The sequence below is a fragment of the Tachysurus fulvidraco genome, chromosome 5, assembly GCF_022655615.1.
Source record: "Tachysurus fulvidraco isolate hzauxx_2018 chromosome 5, HZAU_PFXX_2.0, whole genome shotgun sequence".
Lineage (NCBI taxonomy): Eukaryota > Metazoa > Chordata > Actinopteri > Siluriformes > Bagridae > Tachysurus > Tachysurus fulvidraco.
The window spans coordinates 17760651-17778248 of NC_062522.1; the positions used below are offsets into that span (position 1 = coordinate 17760651).

Here is a 17598-nt window from a genome sequence, read left to right on the forward strand (position 1 = left end):
GTTGTTTGCAGAAGTTGTTGCTATATAATTTAAGTAGAATTTAAGCAGTTAAACTGTGTGTGTATGAAAGAATTGTGTGTGCGGCTATACAGAATCTGGCAAACGACCAAACATTCATTCAGCGTCAACCAGCGGGGAAAAAAACAAGTGCCTGCTTGCCACTGTTATCAGTCCTTTAATGGCTGCAGTTCATATCTGTCTCTAAATCTATTACTTCCTCTACAGCATTGTTGTTATGCTGTAGATAAACTTGCTGACATTATTCTTAGTTCCTAACGGCTTTTTGACCGATGGCTTTTATTTGGAGAAAAAAAAATACTGTTATCAAGATGATAAGCCATAGTACACTAACCAGTACTAGCAACAAACACAAATGAAAGCCTTGCTTTTTGGTAAAGAAGGGAAGTGATGTAAAGCAATCAAAGATGGTGTGGGGAGTGTGTTCGCAGCCTGGCATTGGGGTGGGGTTGGGCTGGGGGTGTATGAGACCACAGAGAAAGAACGGGTGAGTGAGAAAGACTGTAATATATACTGTAATGTGAGATCAATCCTAGCAGCTGGAATGCGGTGTCTCTCTGACAGAGGTTCCGGAGCAAAGGGAAAGACTGGCTCTTCTGTGTGTCGGCCTTCTTTCCTATTTCTGCCCATAACTCAGACATGGGTCAAGCCTCATCTGGCAGTCATCCTGCACAGTTGTCACTTTCAGTGAATGAAAGAAGCTGGCATTTATTCACGTGATGTTAAATCCATAGGCAACAGCAGTCAGTTAAAGTCAGAACAGCATCCTACATGTAAGTGTACTTGAGTTTGGGATGTGAAAATTAATCAAATAGTGATCAATTCCAAGAATGAAAAGAAACTTTTCTAAAAATGATTAAATCTATAAAAATGGCTTGACCAATTATTCACTGTCCAACATTTAACCTTCATTTAACAGACCTACTGCATTATCAGCAAACATTTCCAGAAATCTTCCCTAATCAATTCAACATATTTTAGATACATTGTTCCCATAGAGAATAAGTCATTATTGCACACTGCATTACAGACTAAGAAGCATTAAAGTTTTTTTGTTTTTTTTTACCCTAATCTCTGTAGCATATAGCACAGACAGTAATTTTAATACTTTTCCTGTATTAAGAAAAGGGAAAACTAAATTCTTTCTAAGGGCAGTTGTTGAGGTAATCGATCAACGCAGTCAACAAATATAAAATACATTTCGTAAGATGCTTATTAGAAATGTTAATACATTTAGCTTTTAACCAGTAAACTCATTTATACAGAAAGAAGATTAACTGATTTCATAGTAATGAATATGTGGTAATGTAATACCAAAGTTGTTGTGTGCAGTTTTGTATGAATGGATGTCATTAAATTGTAAGAAAATAATAAACCAAATCTTTTCTTTTTTTTTGACTGAGCCAAAAGCTGAAGTGCTAGAAAGTTGGATAAAACCTTGTCATACCCCATGATCTTTGCTGTTTCAGTTAAAGTGTAGTTTAATATTCATATCATATAGTCCTGCACTTTCATCTGCACTGCTCTGCTGACAGTGATCCATTTCCCCTGAGCTTCGGAGAGCTTGCACGTCTGCATACACCTGACATGTCTGCGTTGTTTCTTTTTCCCCTTTCATAAAGCTGTAATCATGTTATTCCTTTATTTCATCATTCTCTCCATACAGGAAATGATGAACCTTTAACTCATTCCAACTCACAGAAAAAAAAAGAACAGGCTCTTTCATTTAGACTGAACATCCAGAAACAAGAGCATGAGCCAGGCTCAATTTAAATCTGAATTTGCAGTAAAGCTTTCTAACTAGCTGAAATGTATTAGTACATAGAAAAATGGTAATCTACGCATTTTTATAAATATAAAGGCAGTTTATATGGAATGTACCAAAAGGGAGTGCAGCTATTAATTAACAGTTCCCGTGTTGAGTTCCCGTGTTGTGTGTTTTGTTAAAGTGACGTGACATACGGCTAAGTATGGTGACCCATACTCGGAATTTGTTCTCTGCCAAAGTGCACACACACAGAAGTGAACACACACACACCGTGAACACACACCCGGAGCAGTGGGCAGCCATTTATGCTGCGGCGCCCGGGGAGAAGTTGGGGGGTTCGAGACTCGAACCCACAACCTTTGGATTACAAGTCAGACTCTCTAACCATTAGGCCACGACTTGCCCCCTTAAGGGGAGGCAGGGAAATGCTGAAGGTGTTAATTACAGAAGCCACAATCCTTCCACCCTCCGACTCCCTCATTATAACACTGTGTAGAGAAATGAAACAATGACATACCAGCTTTCTGAGCCAAAGAAAAAACAAACACACTCACTGCGACATTACATACTGTATATGTTTATATAAAAAGGTGGTAGTGTACAAGCTTCCGTGTATATGCAATTACAACCAAAATATACAAGGCTTTAAAAACAGCTGGGACAGATGTGCAAGGGTAAGTGTGGCAAAGAGTAAAGGCCATACATTCACACAGCTCGCAATCAAGATAACAAGTCAATAACAGCAAGAACTCTAGAAAACCTATACGTGAACGTTCAGGTTGGTGTAACCCTGCTATGTGCTATAACATTACACACAATATAACAGTCTTAGGGGAGATATGTAGTATTCTAATGTGTAATATTCTTAAATACTGTAATAATATATTGCTTTATTCCATGCCTGGTGAAGATTGGTGTATAGGTTTTAAACTGCCCTTTTGTTTAGTATTTGGGTTCAGAATTACAACACTGCAGGACGGTTAGATAAAAGCCTGTCTAACTGCCTCTGTGAGTTCATTTATAGCCAACACACACATTCTTCTATTGCTGATAAGCAAAGAAAGTATGTAGAATCTGAAGAAAGAAAAATACAGAGAGAGAGAGAGAGAGAGAGAGAGAGAGAGAGAGAGAGAGAGAGAGAGAGAGAGAGAGAGAGAGAGAGAGAGAGAGAGAGAGAGAGAGAGAGAGAGAGAGGGGTGATGGGGGGAGAGGGAAAGAGAGAGAGGGAGGGAGGGAGAGATGGACAGACAGGGATTTTCACAGAATATAAATCAATCCAGCAGCACATTAAAAAAAACCTTGTCCTTATAGAGTATGTGTTTGCATTTAGTGTAAGTGAAACATACAGCTGCTGAATGTTCCACATGTAGAAATGAGTCAAATTACAGTGTGAGATAGATTTTAGTCACTGTGGACTGGATAGAAATTAGTCAAATGGACTCTGACAAAACACCTCAAATTACTTGAAGGTTTTAGAACGAGATGCTAAATGTAGAACCCCATAACATGTATTATCTTGTAGCTCATAATTTACACAGCAGACAAAAGCGTTCACCTGCATCTTTTAAAGCTCCAGCTGATCCCGAGGGATAAAAACAGACCTAGGAACCTCCTGTCTAGCTATAATTGGTCTGTGCCTGGCCACAGAGATGGGGGATATTACCAAGGGTCTAATTAAAAGAGAGGAACATGTTTTCATCTCAGGTCAGACTGGACTTCCAGGGTTGCTTGTGAGACAAACAAGAATACCTGATTGTTAAAGGATCAGTGTTGGAAGCAGATAGAGGGCATTTTTAATGTTGCAATATAACATCAATATAACAGAATTTTCAGATTTCAGAACATTGCTGTTTTTTTGTGAACCAATATGTGACGATCTGTGTAATGAAAACTTTCAATTAAATCGGTTCCTTGTCTATGAACCGAAGGTGTGTAGTGTTGTAGCTCGTGCGATAAAATCATAGCTATGTGTAAAATCACAGAGACATGCTGCTAATCAGAAAACCTTTCAGAATTTGGAGGTCAGATTTAATAATAAAATCTAGCACATTAACAGTAAAGTATGACTACTTTTTTTTGTTTCGGATCCTTGGACCAGTTTGTAAGATCTACGACAGGAATCTACAACTATATAACCAATAATGCTGCCTCAGGCTATAAGTCTTGAATGACTATGGTATGAGCACCGTTCAGATACATCAGTCCAACACTTTTGTGAACAAATCTGATTATTATCTGTAACAAATTGAGGAATGATACAGAAGTGCAGTATGTGTAAATAATCTTACTCTCTCTTAGTTTTGGCCATATACACGACCTCTGAACTGCCATTTGACCTCTAAAAACTGTCCGTCCGCTGAACCCAGATGAGACGGATTAATCAGTTACTGACCCCACTAATGATCAACAGAGCTGTGTACTAACAAACAACAGAAAGCCAGTTTGCCAGATCTATTATTAGCGCTAGACAATGAACAACAACAGTATCTTCTCCTCTATCCATTATTTCACTCAGTTCATTCCTAAAATATTTGAGATGACCAGCATGGGAGTAAGACAAATAATAGAAGATGACACAAAATGACCTGATGTACTTGAATCTGTTGCTTTTCGAATACGAGAGAGAGGATGTATTGAAAGCCAGACTGCATGAAGAATTCAGTAACATGCACACGCTTAAATGCAGATACACCTGATCCGGTATAAAAGGAGTCTATTGTCTGCTAGATATAGTATAGGAGTTTAAAAGCATGTGGCTTTGCTCATTCAAAATGTGCTCTATGTCTGCATAAGTCTTTCTCTCTCTCTCTCTCTATTGCTCTCTTACACACACACACACACACACACACACACACACACACACACACACACACACACACACACACACACACACACACACACACACACACACACACACACACACACACACACACACACACACACAGGGCTGATCTTTGTGTGTGGTTTTGAGGAGCGTGAGAACATCAGGGTGCACCCTGATAACAGCAAGTGCTTTACACCAGCTTCCACTAAAATCTCTCTACAATTTCTTAAACATATAAACAGACACAGACAGAAAGAAAAAGAAAGTGTTTTTGTGTGTGTGTGTGTGTGTGTGTGTGTGTGTGTGTGTGTGAGTGTGTGCGACAGAGAGAGAGAGAGAGAGAGAGAGAGAGAGAGAGAGAGAGAGAGAGAGAGAGAGAGAGAGAGAGAGAGAGAGAGAGAGAGAGAGAGAGAGAGAGAGAGAGAGCGCAACAGAGGGGGGGGGGACTGCTGAGCATGACATAAGAAAACTGGTAAAGAGGAGGAGTCACATTTGTCTCAAAGAGCAAATGAGCTAAAAGCTTCAGTCATCCTACTGGCTAGGAAGCAAAATGAGCATTTAAATAGACAAGTTAGGCAAGCAAATGAATCGGAGATTGATGGCACAAAGTTCGTTTAGAAAATGTCTTCACAGAAATACCTGAAAATTTTTCACCTTGTAAGGATAATTTGGCTGGTCTCCATGAGGAAAACCACTTGTTTTGCAAAAGCTACAAATTCTATTAAAAAAACAAAAAACATTGTAATGTAACTTATTGGTGACTGTGGTTAAGGTTAGCGATATATTTAGGTGCTGATAGAGCATTAATTAACTACATTAATAATAAATAAACTTGTTTAGAAATGTTTAGCTTTAATAGTAATCTCGAATTACTGGCCAGGTAATCTGGCTCTATATTGTGTTATTCAATTCCGATTTACTGCTCAAATATGATTTCTGCTGCTCAGAGAGGATGAGAGCACAAAATATTGGTGAGGTTCAACATCCAGTAATAAGATATAAGGACAAACACTATAGAGCCAAATGTTTGTCACCTCACCATCATGCTTCTATGTGCTTTTTGAACATCCTATTCGAGATTTGTCCCCCATTAGCATTGTCGTGCTGGAACAGGTTTGGGTCCCTTACTTCCAGTGAATGGAAACTGCAATGCTACAGCATAAAAAGACCTCCTATACAATTGTGTGCTTCCAACGATGTGGCAACAGTTTTTAGAGGAACCACATATAGATGTGATGGTCAGGTGTCCACATACTTTTGGCGATACAGTGTATGTTCAGATGTACCGACTTCAAAAGACTTACTTATCTGAAATGTAGATTCGCAACATGATCACGTCATATGAAGAGAGTTCAAATCTCTTCACTGGCAATCAGTGAGTGTGTAACTGTAGATGCACAATATTATTTTTAGAATTTTAATAACAATTACTTTACAGCAAAAAACTGAACATTGTTGTGTGAGACGCTTCTAAGGACAGGGTGAAGCCTCAGCTATATTCATCATTTATTAATTGAATAGCTGTTGTGATGTGTCCTGATGTTTATCAACCCAATCACCAAATAAAAGTGCTTTCCAGTACATGTTTATGCATCAGTCCCTTTACCCAGGGCATAAATTAAAGCTTGCAGAGTTTTTGAACAAAGCTGAACTCGCTTTCATGTCGATGAGACGGGTTTAAGCAGGGCTGTGATCAAAGACAAGCACATACAGGTTGAGGGAGAGGGAGGGAACGGCACAGAGACAGGGAAGAGACACTGGGTTTCAGTGTAGCACAAAAGCTAGTGGTTTTCTGCCTGACTGGAGTTCTAACTCTAATCTACTGTATATGATTACCACACACACACACACACACACACACACACCCTTATATGGGTCCTTTTGGTTGTGACTGCATTGTAAGACAAACCACCTCATTGTACACCGTTTGTGAATGTGTGTGTGTGTGTGTGTAATAAAAGTTAGCTCACAGTAATGTAAGATTCACTGGGTGTGGATGATTACTTTGCCACACATGAATGTTGGAAATTCCCTCTAGTATTCACAGGATTGGGTGGTCAGGCAGATACAGGCGATGAGCAGCCTCAGTTTCAAAACTCCTGAAGTTTCTCCTGGGAAAATGCAATTCACAAGCAAACGGATATTTTGTAAATAGACCAGAGGCCAACACATCTGAAACACGACTGAAGGGAAAAAGAGAAAACATTCACACCGTTAAATCAGGGAGGAAGGGATGGAAATGAGGTAGATATGAAGAAGACAGTGGTCTATACCAGCTAAAAGGTTTGGCCCATAACTGTGCCGACTGTTTGCTAGTCACCGTCTGTGTGGATGATTAATACTGAACATACACAACTGTGAAAAAGAGCAAGTCTCTTCTAGTTTTGTATAACCAAGAGAGTAGATGAGAGCCGAAAGGAGTGCATTCAGCCCTTTCTCCTGTACCTAACTTCGTCTCCCACACACACACACACACACACACACACACAGGTCTCACAGTAGTCTCACATTTCACTTCCGATAAAAAGGCAAGGAGAAAGTGTAGGTGGAAAAACAAACTGACACAGCGGACAAGCGGCAGTGCATCATTTACTCAATGGCTCGGCTAATGTCCTGCATCCCATCAACCCATCAAAACAGTGAAAGCCTGAGCAGCAGCTTTAATCAATGGCATAAACGGCAGAACTGACAGGAGCTGCAAAATACAAACACAGATTGGCTACAAACTGCGATCTGTTTTAAAATATATTAAAACAACTCTGTGAATCTGTGAAGTGCCATATCAATAATAGTTTCCTTTCAAAATTTCTTTCCTTAGCTTATCACCAGGGATATGAGGCTAACGCTGGCAGTAAATACTGTGTTTGTTGCACACATAAATTACTAATTTGCTTGGTGCCAGTCTAAGAAGGAAGTATGAAGGAAGTGCTGGTAGCTTACTATATTTTGACAGATGTCTACATTTGGTGTCAGTGACAGATTACTGATGAATCCGTTCCTTGACAGATTTGATTGTGTTAAAAAAATTTAAAAAAAAAGCAAGCTGCAATTACAACAAACAAATGATATATTGTGCTATGATGGAAAAACATTTCCACTAATATAAAAACGGTCTCGCTCAGACCCTCGTAACGGAAGAGCTCCAGGGCTCATTATACTTTGTGAGAACTCTGAGCTTTCAGTCTTTCAGAAGAGAAGAAGCATGTTAAGGGCTGGCCAGTAAACAATAAGGTGTGATATGTGAAAGAGAACAATTTACTGCCTGGTGTTTCAGCTGTCATGAGACTGTTGCTTTTACTGCAGCCTCATCTGAGGAAAATTAAACTATCACTCTATTTAATGCCAACAAACAACTAAATCATTTTCCAACAAGACTGAAGCCATGATTCATGAAAAGATTTGTTTAATTCATCTGAGATTATTAATACTTTTTAACAATCCAAAAACAATCTTTAACATCCGTCTGGAAAGGAAGTTATGCTATGTAGAAGCTAGTTTTGCATCTTTTGCACTTTAAACTCAAGGAAAAAATTGTCTACACAGAATTCCTTCCCATCCAAAGAAAGTTTAAAGACCTGATTGAGGCACTGAGAGAGAGAGTGTGTGTGTGTGTGAGAGAGAGAGAGAGAGAGAGAGTGCGTGTGTTTAAATGACCCTAGGTGCTCTTCTCTATAGGCTGTGAGATACTTGCCGTTCCTGGAGCTGTAAAATACAGGGTTAAGACTCACTCATGCTGGCCTTCTTCTTACACACTGATACACACCGACTGACCCTATGGCACTCACCGCTCTGTGTGTACGAGTGCTCATGATCATATTGCTTTAGTTTCATTGTCCTTGATTGCATCATCCCTTATACCCCATATCCCATATCATGAAATCTTCTGGGTGTCAAACATCAATTCAGACATTAGGGTCTGTCACGCAAGGCAGTGACTATTCACTTACATATGCTTCATCTTATATATGTTTACAGAGACACAACAAAAGATAGAAAAAATGTTTAGCAGTGAAAGTTTCTCTTAAACAGACACACACGTCTTGTATTACAATTTTGCGTTTGGTTTTTCTACCTACTCATGTGTTACAGTAGCTAAACAATGCAATACCCAACTCTAGCTAATTCAATGCCCGACCCACACAGATATCATGAATGGATCAGAGATCACAGAGAACAGGATCTTCACACACCCTCTTTGACAAAGCAGGGAAAAGAAAAGCATCCGAAACAGGGAATGGCAGAAGGTCCCAGACAAACACAAACAGATATACCGCTATCATTACCTGGAAATATTGTTTTACACAAAAACCGCCAGAAGATAATCATATGCCCAGAAAACACACTGCAGTTATTTCAGAGTCCAATATTGAGAACACACACACACACACACACACACACACACACACACACACACACACACACACACACACACACACACACACACACACACACACACACACACACAATGAAAAGAGTGTAGGGAGGTTTGCACTATAGAAGGCCCGCATGTTTATTTCCCCTTGTGAAGGTGTAGACACACAGGCGGAGGTGTTAATGACAGCTGTTTGCTCCCGCATTAGAATCTCTGTAGAGGATGTGCTTCTGTCATTCACACCGCCTGCCAACCCCCCTCCATTTCTCCCTTGCTTTCATCTCTCCATCTAAATACTGACTCCCTACACATTTGCTCAGAAAAATAGACAAAGACAAATCTCTCTCTCTCCATTTTGCAATCTAGTTGTGTAAAAGCTTCACAGACTGCTTCTACTCTGACGGTCTCCTCATCCACCCCAGGTACAGCTAGCAGTCTCAGAGTGCTTAATAAAAGCATGCTACCAGACACACACTTACGCACGTGCACACAGAATCTCCTAACACAAGTCACTCTGAATAAACAGACACTTAAAAGAGACACGTCTTTAGACTGCAGAGAGATGGAGCATGGCCAGCAGAGTGCAGGTTTATGGAGAGTCGCGTTGGGGTGCTTCGGCTCCTGAGGAGTGATGAATGTGTTCATCCTTCACTACATCAATTCTGTTTCTCTCAACTTAAAGGTTATGTGTTCTTACAGCCTCGGTTGCTAGGACCCATATTCACCGTCATGCGCATCACATAAGAGCAAGTGTGCTGTTTGTCTTATTCACATGTCAGACATATTGCCCCAAGAGTGGGTGGTTTTCTCAGCAAGCGATCGCTGAGCCTCACTTGTTTTTAAGTGTGTTTGCTTTTCTTGCAAAATAAACTAGTTGAAATTACAGAGCTAAAAAAGTTCAGAGCTAAAAAAAAAAAAAAAAAAAAGCCAATAAAAGTCTAAGAGGAAAAAATCTAATTCATCAGCACCCACACACAGTTTAATCAGCTACCTGCTTGTGAGGGACGGAGAGGTCAAAACTAGAGTGACACAGCAAAAGGACTGAAGGTTTGCCCAGTGCTAATGTAAGTCAGGGAGCACACAAAGTATAGCAGGCTGCCAGCTAGACAGTGCACGTTGCAGTTTTTTATTTAATGTTCAATTTATTCAATTATTTCAATTAGCCTTGCAAACCACGTCCTAGATTTCACTACCCCGTCTTTTGTGTGCTTTTATATGGTAAAAATGTGTGAATGGAATTACAGATACAAGTGCAGAAAGAGGAAACAGACTGAAAACTTCAAGCCAGAAAAGAACAGAACGTATATTAGCCGTTTCTGTTTTAGCCAAACTTGAAGTTAGTAGCTGCACATTTGCATTCAAGGAAAGAAATACCCTATATTGTGTGACAAGCAAAAATATTCTTGACTTCAAAGTGTCCAGATTTTAAGATAAAGAGCAGTATTTCAAGCAATTGATTAATAATGAAATTTAATTGCATGTCCATCGGGATTTTAAAACCGGAGACATCATTATCAAGATCCGTTCAGCTTTTGGTTAATGAAGGACATTCCTGCAAACTTATGGACAGGAAAACGCTGTAATTAAAAGCTTGACTCGCACAAAAAACAGTCCAAGTTTGTTCACACTCCTAAATGAAATCTCGCACTCCCTCTATAACAACGTCATCCATCAGCTGCTGCCATTTTAGGTACAGTAATCCACTCATCTCCATTGAGTTACTTAGAGGTCAGGGGTCAAAGGACAGCAACTTACACCATCACCACACATACACACGATACACTTACTTCATCTGAGTAGAGAGAAAAGACACAGATGACTAAAGTCCAGAGAGCTGCCCTAGAGTAGAGAGAGAGAGAGAGAGAGAGAGAGAGAGAGAGAGAGAGAGAGAGAGAGAGAGAGAGAGAGAGAGAGAGAGAGAGAGAGAGACCCCATATTCACTTCACAACAGCTTTGTAAATGGTAAAACGTAAATCATCTAAATCTGGCAGTTCCGGTTGAGAGGAAATCCTTTAGGACAAATGTTCTGAAACTCATGAACCCAACACCGCCTCCACTTTGCTGATTAAGACCACAGGGATTCCTCACCATCTGTGCTTTAATGGTCTCCCCCATGTGGGCCCATGGGAGAGGTAAACCCTGGACAAACCTGCTTTAAGAATACAGAGGGTATGAGTGAAGAAATGACAAATGACTTTTCTAACGGCTGGGTTCCATCAAACGCTGAGATTATCCCTAAAAGGAGAAATGAGAAGTAGTATTGGGTGAAGGGTAGAAAGGCTTCCCTCCTCATTTAAAATACAATAGACTGAATGCCTGCTCCCATCACCCTTCCCAACAGCGGACAAATGAGACAATCTGGATGCGGTTGAAACCCCAACAACCCCCACACCAACACTACCACCCCTACTCCCCAGCCCCCCTCACATGCACAGTGTGTACTGTATATACACACAATGTGAATTTATTTTCTTACGCACAGGACATGTTATATTATGTGTGTGTGTGTGTGTGTGTTTATATGAAGTGCACACACTGCAGAAACATGACCAAAAAAATTTCAGCATGTCAAAATGCTAAGCTTTTAAAGAGTAAAATGTCTAGAAATAGCATCTTATATTTGGTTGATTGTATATTTTATAATAAGAAATAGTCACACTTGACTAGATGCAAGATATCACTTAAGATGTTTTTTTTGCACTTTAACATCCCTGAAGAAACACAGAAAGGTAAATGGCTCAATTTCGCCACCTTAAACCTCCATTATGACACCTTAACTCTTACCTGTTTCTGCCTGACCAATGACATGGCCAATAACTGTGTAAAACTAAAACCCAAGTCAGCTGATATCAGACATAAGCTGATATATGCATTTTCACACACCTCATATTTACACCGACACAATTTTAGCCTCGAATTATTGACCCACTAACACAAATACAGATGTCTAACATGGCCTCGATTTTGGTTTTGTGAAAGCTCTCTCAGAGTCGATGTTTGAGTAAAGGCTCGTGCACCTTTATCTGACGGCCTCGCTCTCCGGCCGACCCCCACACCAATGTGGAAGGCAGGTCATCTATCTACCTTATCCTATTCATTTTATCTCCTCGTGCACACTTATCTGATTTAATACATCAAAACCACTATGTTTAGTAATATGCATTTGATAAAACTGAACTGAATTTTTTTCTATCACTGGGCTAAAGGTAATGGTCTAATCAGATGCTCCTGAGAAGACATGTAATTGGAGAGGTGTCAGGATCCTGAGGTGAGAAGACAGGTCCCAATTTGTCAGCTCGGCTTTGACGCCCTCGGGGTCCAGAGGTGGGGGGAACAACCAGACGCTTCCCTTGTCCACAGGGAGATGGGTCTGTCACATATGCAAACCCTAACGTAAACACAAACACACCTGACAGCATCGCTGAACATTTTACAACCCAGCCTGCATCACACCCGCACCCTAAACAAAGAGGAAAACAGAGCGAGACAAAAACGTACACAAGCAGACTAGAGAAAAATAGATGGAGCATGTATAACAACAAAAATACACCTGAATTGCTCTTCCTAACATACAAACATACAAGTCTACAGTTTAAAATGCCTTTTTTTCATTCTAGACACCACCCTAATCTCTATTTAGTGCATCGTGTGACATGTTTTTGTTCGGGGAAACAACAGAAAACCTGTTTTACTTAAACTAAAAACGGGTGTAAAGGCAGTTGCTGAAGGCCCTTTCATCTGTCCCAGCAACTGACCATTTCTCAGCATTAGAACACCGTACTATTGACATTACACTGCAATTTGTATTTGTAGAGCTTTGCATCCTGGGAATTTTTGGTTCTGTCTCGCTTCCCAGATTCATGAATGTGTGTGTAAATGTATGTTTAAATGTGTGTGCATGGTGTCTGTCCATTTCTGCTTTAGATTCTGAGTTCCCAAGATCCACTGTGACCCAGACGAATGAATGAACAAATGCATTTTGTCTGATAGCCGATGTTCAAATTCGGAATCCGGGTAAAGAAATTCAAACCAACTCTGATGAAATTGCAGTCTAATGTGAACTGTGCAGAATACCAGCTCAAATTAAATCCTGTGCTGAAATCAGCATGTAAGCTCTGATGGATATTTATATGACATTATAAATTAAAGATTCAATACTCACACACAAATCCAATAAAGCTAACATTCTGTTCCCTCAACCTGAGACCACGTAGCCAAATTGGTTTTACTGCTTAATGAGGACCTTCTTATCTCCAGTCTGTCAAACTGCCAAACATAGACAGTTATATACAAAAGCTTTAAAACTATGCAAATGCTTTCTGTATACAAATGCTGTGATAACAGCTCAGGTGTGGTCTTGGATGAGCAAATGCACACACACTCGTTGAGAGTCTGCAACAAAATACACCCGGATGTGAATCAGACAAAGAATGAACAAATAAATAAAAAAATTGTGTGTGTGTTTGTATTAATGCACTTTCAAGTCATTATGATTCAGGACAATGACTGTGACCAGAAATCAAAGTAATAAAATAGAGGGACAGAAAAAAAATGGGGGTGACATTGTTACGGACATGAGGCACTAGACACAAAACGACAAGGAGAAACTGTCCCTGTCAGATACTCTCTCTCTCTCTCTCTCTCTCTCTCTCTCTCTCTCTCTCTCTAACTCTGAAAACCTCACACGTCCATTATTCTGTCTCTCTTTCTTTCCATTTCCACCGATCACACAGCACACAGCCCATAGCCCACGTCGGACTGAAAGCGAGACACGGCTCACGAGCTCAGGACAACAAGATGATAGACGAGCTGATTTGATTACTCACGTCTGCTTATTCCAATAACAGTCATCTTTCTTGCTCATACTCAGGGACGAGGTCACCTTGGATTTATGGCCAAAAAGAAAAGGCAGACAGGACGAGGGGGGGGAAGAGAAGAAACATGAGAAAAAGGTTAATAGAGATAGAGAAGAACATGCACAGTAGCAAAGGCGTGGCTCGTTAAACAAGTGTGAAGTGAAGGAGAAAATAGAGGAGGAAGATCAGGCAGTGGTGTTCTTCACATGTACATGCATGCTTTAAATCCACTGATTACTCAAAAAAAAATGATTATTTAAGCAGGCAGTTACTCTCACACCCTTTTTAAACATTGTGTGTGGGTGTGAAGGGTGTATCTGTACACACAACAACATTAAGCAGGTCTGAACATCTAAGTGCCACATTGCCTCATACAGTGGTCATACAATGACTCTGCCTGCATATGGACACTGAACAGGACACAAAGTTCCTTTCTTGTATTGCGTGTGTGTGTGTGTGTGTATGTGTATATATAGCAGGTCTGCGCAATATGAACCATAACATCACATTATGATGCATTTACTAATCGTTACAGGTATATTTTCATTGTCTTTACAACACCGTTGTGCATCGTTTTAACATGCGACTAATGCCTTAACTTTGATTTTATTATTATTCATTTTGCTTGATTTGGATGATCCACAGTCAACAACCTGTTAGCTTCAGTTCTGTTCAGTTCAGTTGAATTCAATTTCACTTTTAACAACAGATACTGATATAAAGAAGACGTATGGAAATCCAGGTATACATTTTTAGATCCTAAATAGAATATATGAGGAAAAAGAAAAAAACAAAAACAAAAAACACCTCCTCTAAATGAAACTCATCCTCTTCGGAGTCACACCAGATCGTGAGATTAGAATTCATTCCTCTTCTCCAGCTGTACTATAATGTCAGTGCACTATGAAGAGTATTAATCGTGTTGTTCAGAGCGAGCTGAATAAGAAGCAATCATTATGATTACAGCAGCAGGTCTTCAGTATCCCGCTGAGACTGACTGCTGAAATAAAGATGAAGCTGAACTTATAGATTGTTTTTGGCAAGTGTTAATCTTTATGGTATCCATGACAGCCTATCAGTCGTACAGTGACAAGATCACATGATAATCTTTAGTAGATGTCCGACCGTAAGCTAAATGCTAGTAAAAACAGGAGAGATGTTATAGCAGTGAGCGACATTTTATTTTCCTTTGTTTCATGTTTCTATTAACCTGCATGTTCCTGATTCAGCCGAGTTGTGTGTAGTCCATCAGGTGGTGTGAAGTGTGTTCTACGCTTACAGCTGTAAAGCACAGCAAGTTTTAAAATGAACATTTTGCTATCGTGAGTGTTACCTTTCAGAGTAGGGTTCGCTTGATATAGTGCATACATGTCTGTCAGGTGAATATAAATAAAAAGACTAATAGTCCACACACAAATCTGTTTGCCCCAAGGTAGTGATTTGTCCACCTCTGCTCATTAGTGAGTGCTCCAGAAACATCATCATTACCTGCTGTTACATAAACAATATAAACCTTTGAAATGAGGGAAAAAACAGGGTTTGTAAACAACACACAAACCTGTGAACACACAGTGAAACTGAACTGAAAGAAAGTTTGAAAATGAAGTAACTGAATTACCAATACAAATATCAATTATTGTGATTTGCTTTTATGATGTTAATCATCTACTTTTAGGTGATTGCATCATTTAAGTCACTCAGCCAGGCATGGAGGTAAAGTGTACTGTAATGCGGGGGCAAATGATCACATTACACACGCTGTCAGATGCCTCTGAACTGTTGATTAACAGATAAAGGAGGACAGACTTCCTCTTCCGTAGATAAAAAAATCATTTATTTCCCACGGTACAGATTAATATCCTACAGAACACACACACACACACACACACACACACACACACACACATACACATACACATACACATACACATACACACATACACACATACACACACATACATACATACATACATACACACACACACACACACACACACACACACACACACACACACACAATTCACTCTGTGGTCCCTGATATGTGTAATTTAATGCCTGTCTGCTGAAGCTAATCTCTGCTGTGTCTATTGGTGTGTGTGTGTGTGTGTGTGTGTGTGTGTGTGTGTGTCTGTGTGTGTGTGTGTGTGTGTGTGTATGTGTGTGTGTGGCACACAAAGAAGATACGTGGGTGGGTGAGTGCAGCAATATATTTTGATGAACGTGTGTGTGTGTGTGTTTTGTTCGAGTGAGAGCAGCTGAGTAAACACACAGAGACAGGGCAAAAGGACTGCCTCAGATTACGGAAACCTCCTGATGTACAGTAACTCCTGTATAAATCAGCACAACACACACCGTCACACAGCTTTTATATTCATGCAGGCAAAAACTGGCATCAACAGAATCCCTATGTGGTCAAACCTATTTTCCCCCATCTATACTCTCTCTGCTGTCAAGTGCTCAACTGTGTAACATCTAAAGTCAAGTGTAGGACATTGATTCGATCATAAAACGGCAAGAAACCATGACCACCATGATCCAAAGACACCGCTCATGCAAATATTTTGTGTACTTAACAGATCTGAGATACTAACAGATACTTTTAACATGAATCCATCTTAAAAAGTGCTGTTCGTTAGCAGAAGCGACTAACAAGTGACTCACTGTGCCACACGCGCTTACGAAATGATTATACAGGAGCAGAATGATTTGCCTCGACAAGCCTCACATGTTGACAGCTGTGTTTGCCCTAATGAACAATTGTGTACAGTACAAAAAAGGAGGGCAAAAAATATGCGCCAAATGCAATGTGAAAGAACCATGAATCAATAATCATCATAAAGTTCAGAATCAGTAACAATAAATGTGTCCCAACATTAGAAACCCAGCTAACTCATGTCTAATGCATTCCTAAATCCCAGTACATTCAAAACAGAAGTGTGTGTGTGTGTGTGTGTGTGTGTGTGTGTGTGTGTGTGTGTGTGTGTGTGTGTGTGTGTGTGTGTGTGTGTGTGTGTGTGTGTGTGTGTGTGTGTGTGTGTGTGTGTGTGTGTGTGTGTGTGTGTGTGTGTGTGTGCGTGCCAGGCCATGAGAATGGGGGAAGAAATTGCTTATGGACAAAAAGTAGAAACAGTAACAGTTTACATTACCACAGGCAGAAAGAAAGTGAGAGAGAAAAACACATAAGCTCAGGCCCAGAATAAAGTGTTATGGCACAGAAGGGGGATGAGGACAGCTAACCAAAGGAAAAGGAATATGAAAACAAACGCAGAAATGCTACTGTTGGAAGACCGCCCTATGCCCTCGCTCCAGGATAAATGAAAGCAGACCTTAACACTAGGAATAACTCTTTAAAAAGTGCAGGTCTGTAGTTTCGTTAATGCATTTGTTATACGTGTTGTTTTAAGGCACATGGCCAGAGGGCTTGGGTGACTGTGTGTGGTGTGTGTCTTAAGAATGTGTTTTGGTGTCCAGATGGCTCAAAGACTTGTCGATGGCTCAGAGACTAGCCATGGACTAAATTATACAAAGTTCTACCTTAATGTGCTTTCAAGAAGCAGCCTGTAGTCTGATACGCTTCAGCCTGTCTTTAGAAAACCATCCTGAACACCAAATATCTGCATTCCTTTTAAAACCTCAGGACTAAGTAAGTCGGCGAGATGGATGTGAACCTACCTCTATGGCCAGCACTTCTCTGTTGGCTGCTGTGTGATCAGTAGCTTTGCATATCTGCAGCAGCAATCCAGACCTATGGTATGAAAGG

The 17598-nt window shown here is 40.2% G+C and overlaps 1 protein-coding gene across 8 annotated transcripts in view; it reads right to left on the reverse strand.

The window, feature by feature from the left end:
• Positions 1–17598, reverse strand: part of plxnb1b (plexin b1b) — a 62461-nt gene that overhangs the window by 24345 nt on the left and 20518 nt on the right. For 5 of the 8 annotated variants that reach the window (XM_047813539.1, XM_027146261.2, XM_047813537.1 and 2 more), the window contains one exon: positions 17511–17583. The exons of 1 other annotated variant lie outside the window; for it this stretch is intronic. The gene's annotated coding sequence lies outside the window, so the exon portion shown is untranslated. Of the gene's footprint in view, positions 1–6580; positions 6722–13808; positions 13830–17510; positions 17584–17598 lie in introns of those variants that run through there. 2 more of the 8 variants (XM_047813540.1, XM_047813543.1) reach the window with 2 other exon arrangements.